Source organism: Vespa velutina, chromosome 17, assembly GCF_912470025.1.
Source record: "Vespa velutina chromosome 17, iVesVel2.1, whole genome shotgun sequence".
Taxonomy (NCBI): Eukaryota; Metazoa; Arthropoda; class Insecta; order Hymenoptera; family Vespidae; genus Vespa; species Vespa velutina.
Genome location: NC_062204.1, coordinates 3538361 through 3543360, shown reverse-complemented (window position 1 = coordinate 3543360; position 5000 = coordinate 3538361). Strand labels below are relative to the sequence as shown.

Sequence of the window (5000 nt, the reverse complement as noted above, 5' to 3'; positions counted from 1 at the left end):
ATACATATATATATATATATATATATATATATATATATATATATCTTGCTTTATCGACGGCCTTCTCACGTTTAACTATTCCAAAAATAATGTTTGGTTCTTAATGTCTCGTGCAATTAACGAAACACAGCTGCCGTTCGTGGTTATCTTGTATCGCGTATAAACTGACGTGAGAAATTATCCGACTAATGACGTCGGATCTGCGATATTCTAGTTGATCTCTCTCTCTCTCTCTCTCTCTCTCTATCTCTCTCTCCTTAAATATTGTTCTTCCAGACGTTGATACGTTTACATGCTCGAGACCGATAAAAAGGAAAAAGCGAAAAAGATAAAAACAAACAGAGAGAGAAAAAAAAAAAAAGAAAAAGGAAAGAAAAGAATTCGAGTAATTCGAACGAACATATATCTTACAATACGACGAACGAATTTTCTTTTTAAAATATTTGTTATATCAGGCCCATTTTTCTTCTTCTTTTTCTTCTCTTTTCTTTACACCGCCCTTTTCCATTTTCTCTCCCTTCCCCCTCCCCCCCCCCTCTCTCTCTCTCTCTTTCTTTCTCTCGCCTTTCAAATAGAAACTCTTTATCTCCGTAGGAACGTAACGATACCGTGCCGTTAGCCATTTGTGGATCGACTAAAAGACCGAGCAGTCGGTACTACTATACCTCCCGGTTTACTCCCGACGTCTTTTGCATGCGAATACTCCACGTGGTTCATCTGACGACACGCATTGCGCAGATCCAACCTTCCTTCGATCCCCACTTACATAGTCCTCTCTCTTTCTCTCTTTCTCTCTCTCTCTATCTCTCTCTCTCTCTCTCTATATATATATATATACATATACATAACATACTCTAGAAACGTTATACATCTTTGGTAGAAATGCGACACTATTCCATTTATACGTTGCTTACTCTTATTTACGATTCGAATCTCGAATGCATATTAACACGCGAAGGCTCATCCTTTTTGTTCTACGAAGGAACGAACGGAACGGGCGGGGGGAGGAGAGAGAGAGAGAGAGAGAGAGAGAGAAAGAGAGGATGAGCCACGTGTCGTCGTTTCTTACAATGCCGCGCGCATTTCTATCTTCATTTTCTTTTTTTTTTTTTTTTTTTTTTTTTTTTAATCGAGAAGAAAATTAAAGAAGAAAAAGAAAAAGAGAAAATGAAAAGAAGAAGAAACAAGAATCGATTCTTTTTACTTCTAATCGCGAATATAAAAAAAAAAAAAAAAAAAACCCACACAGGAGCATTCTCTTTTCTTTTCTTTGCTTTCTCGTTTTTTTTTTTTTCTGTTTTCTTTCTTTATCGTTGCCTTCTTTTTTATATATATTGGAAACTTCGTTCTTACGTGCAGTATAATGGGAATGGTTTAATTAAGTTATAAATATTTATATGCATGGAATATTAACGATATAAATTTCTCATTAAATTATCTAATTCAAATGAATTATAATTCAACTTCGAGAATATTTTTTCTTTCTCCCTATCAATAGCAAGCCATATGCTTTATTTATTTCTCTATCTTATCGTTTCGTTTTCTTGTTTTTTTTTTTTTTTTCTTTCAATTGTTTTCTTTTCTTTTTTTCCGTCAAGATATCGCGAGGAGAATCGAGAGAATCGATTGAAGAACAAGCGCATTGCCCGAAATAATATTTGTGATATTGAATATTTTTTGTTGAGTGGTTTTTTTCTTTTCAATTTTTTTATCCTTTTCTTTTTCTTTTTTTTTTTTTTTTTTTTTTTTTTTGGGAGGGAAAACATGAAATTCAAAATGGGTGATGAACGCGGATAAATTTTCAGGACTTCTGTTGCTGTTGCTGCTGCTCCTGCTGCTGCTGCGATGATATTTGTCTTGTTTACGAGAAGACTTATGCGCGTGTGCGAAGCACCGACCGAAGTTCGCCGCTCGATCAATAGGCCTCTACTGAAATCACACATAAACGCAGCACTCACTCCCACGCACACGTACGTCCGTCCATAGTAACGCACACATTTTTACGCGCACGATCTCCGTCAAACTATCTAAGCTTCTTCTCCTCTCTCTTTCGACTTTTCCCGAGGCCAGATCCCCCATTCCCTTTTCCACAAACTTTCGGAGTAAAATGTTATATAGGCCTTAAAGTTTATCGATTAAAAAAGGAAAGAAATATATATATATATATATTTTTTTTTTTTTTGAATTTGTACAATAATATCTCTTTCGTTCTTCCTTCATCTTTAAAATGATTAACGAAACGATAAAAACGTGAAATGATTATTTACGATCGAAAAATTACATCTGATTTAATTATTTTCCACGACAAAGGACCAATCTACAATTGGATAAAATTAAATTGGGAGATTGTAGGTAGGTATGTCTTAAAAGAAATAAAAAATAAAAACAAATAAAAGCAAACAAGTGAAAATAGACGTACGAACAATTCTTTTTAAATCGATAATAAAAAAAAAAAACATATATATATATATATATATAAACATAAAAAAACAAGCAATAAAAATTTTTCTATGAATCATGATAATCGTGAGAAAGACAAGGTCTGTCTAAATTATACTACTAATTCACGAATAGGCATGATTATTTTATTTCGATCGTCATTTAGGTGCACACACGTATATGTACAGGGTACACACACGCGGCATACACGTGAAATAGGACAGAGAACAGCTGTGAAAATAATTTCTCGTTACGCGACTATTATTATTATTATTATTCGAGGCTTGTAACTGTTTTAGTTGCGATTAGTGACTTTAGCGAAATTATAATATATCGTATATTGTATTTATAATGATTGTACGTTAATGCACTAAATAACAACTGATGGATTTGAAGTTGGTGTAAAACGATGACTGAGCTTGAATCGAATGATAAAGTGTTTTCTTCACGACGTTTCGTATCCTTCGAACGAAAAGCTCCATCATAAAGCTTCGATCTTTGTCTCTCTCTCTCGCTCTCTCTCTCTCTCTCTCTTTCGCTCTCTCTTTCTATCCTATAACATGTTTTTCTCGACACCCTTTCGAAAGGACAACGCAGAACCCTAGTCTCCCCATTTTCGCTATCATTCATCCAATTCCAACTATGTACAGCGTTCTACGTTTTCATGATATATATATATATATATATATATATATATATATATATATATAAAATGTGTATACATATGCGTGTATATGTGTGTGTGTGTATAGATATAGGATATAGCGAGAGAACTGAACGCGAACATACGGGCGTATTTATACGTATTTTTGGAAAATCTGTCAAACGTTACGTGGAAATGCGGGTTTTGCAACACCGACGAAATTCACCCCTCCTACTTTTCCCTTTTCCATTTTTTTTCCTTATTTTTCCCTTTTTCCTCCACCCTCTTCTTTCTTTCTTTCAACCGCCCATCAAACCTCACGTAATCCAATTTTCTTTCTAACAGCACGCGAATCTTCAAATTTCTAATAACATCTATCGCGTCTGGCTTTATTTTCTTTCTTTCTTTTCTATTCTTTTTCTTTCTTGTTCTTTAATTGTTATTTGAGTTATTTTATTTTCGTTTTTATTTATTTATCCCTCTTTGTGATATATTATTGTCGGATCTTTATAAGAAAAAAAAAAAAAAATAAAAACCATATAATAATTCGTTATGACGTGTAAGCATCGAAGAAATTAGTTTCAAAATTAAATATAAGAATTCTTTTCTTAAACGAATTCCGTTCGCGTCCGTGTGCTTAGGCACGACGAAAGTATTATCAGAGAGCTTATCGATATTAAAAATATTAGACTCTCGTAATATTAAATAACACTGATATAATCTCTCAATACGTACGTCTTAAAAAATAGGAAAGAAAAAGAAAAAGAAAACAAAAAAAAAAAAGAAGAAGAAAAAGACAAAATATTTAATAAAAATTTGAACAATCCATCCAACATAAAGATTCCAATAAAATATTGGACAACAATAGAAAACGAATTATTATTATTAAACAATACGTATAGAATGACGTAAAAAAAAAAAAAAAAAAAAAAAAAAAAAAAAAAAATAAATAAATGTACATTTGCATCAATATAGAAATATGAAAATGGATAGATAAAATGGATTTGTTTAATAGATGACTCAGATGATCCGTAGAAATGATCTATCCAGTAAAAGGAGAAAAACACGAGGTCTTCTCCCTCGTGAATTAAGGGGTGGGGATAGGAACGTTCGAAGGTGGAAGGGAATAGAGAACGGTGCGACGGGCCCTTCATAGGGCACGCGTTCTATACCAAACAGTAACCTAGGAGAATTCGTGGGGACTTAAGCGAAACAGGGCACGCGACGACTACCTGATTTCTCTTATTTCATCTCCTAAGGAAAAAAAGAAATAAGAAAGACACCGTCGTCTTCCCTCTCTCTCTTTCCCCCTCTCTCTCTCTCTCTCTCTGTGCCTCTCTCTCCCTCTCTCTATTTCTTTCTTCCTTTCTTTTTATAATTCTTCCCATCCTTGAGAATTTCATCGAATATTATTCTCCTTCCGCCAAGTGAACTCGTAAATTCAAGGACACTCGTGACATTTTTTTTTGTGTTCTCCCTTACACACACACATACACACGCACGCATACAAAATATATATATATATATATATATATATATATATATATGCCACATCTCTTCCCTTCTTCTTTTTCGAAAGATAAAGAAGCCACGTGCCAATAACGTTATCCCATCGTCTTTCAGCGGCCCTTTAAGGACCCTTCGAGTCTATCCACACACCTCCGATATCTAAACGTTCCTACAAATTCTTTTGGCTAAGTGTCACACATGGAACACCTAGAGCCAACTTACCGTACGATCACTCGCGTGATTCTAAGTGCCGATGTGCTGTGTTCAAGGTGATCCCTTGTGTTCTACGAGAGACGAACTCGATCGATCGGTTATGAAACGGAGACGTTACAAGTGTCGCGGAAATAAGCCAACACTTTTTAGGTAAGGAATTATGATCGAAAACTCAAAAAAAAAAAAAAAAAAAAAG

The 5000-nt window shown here is 34.2% G+C and overlaps 2 protein-coding genes across 14 annotated transcripts in view; one reads left to right on the top strand and one right to left on the bottom strand.

The window, feature by feature from the left end:
- Positions 1–5000, bottom strand: part of LOC124955107 (Down syndrome cell adhesion molecule-like protein Dscam2) — a 201574-nt gene that overhangs the window by 158423 nt on the left and 38151 nt on the right. The window lies entirely within an intron of this gene.
- LOC124955109 (zinc finger protein 423) overlaps positions 1–5000 on the top strand; it is an 11518-nt gene that overhangs the window by 640 nt on the left and 5878 nt on the right. For 2 of the 6 annotated variants that reach the window (XM_047509025.1, XM_047509024.1), the window contains exons 3-4: positions 1806–1970; positions 4706–4954. The exons of 1 other annotated variant lie outside the window; for it this stretch is intronic. The gene's annotated coding sequence lies outside the window, so the exon portion shown is untranslated. Of the gene's footprint in view, positions 1–1698; positions 1971–4705 lie in introns of those variants that run through there. 3 more of the 6 variants (XM_047509022.1, XM_047509023.1, XM_047509026.1) reach the window with 3 other exon arrangements.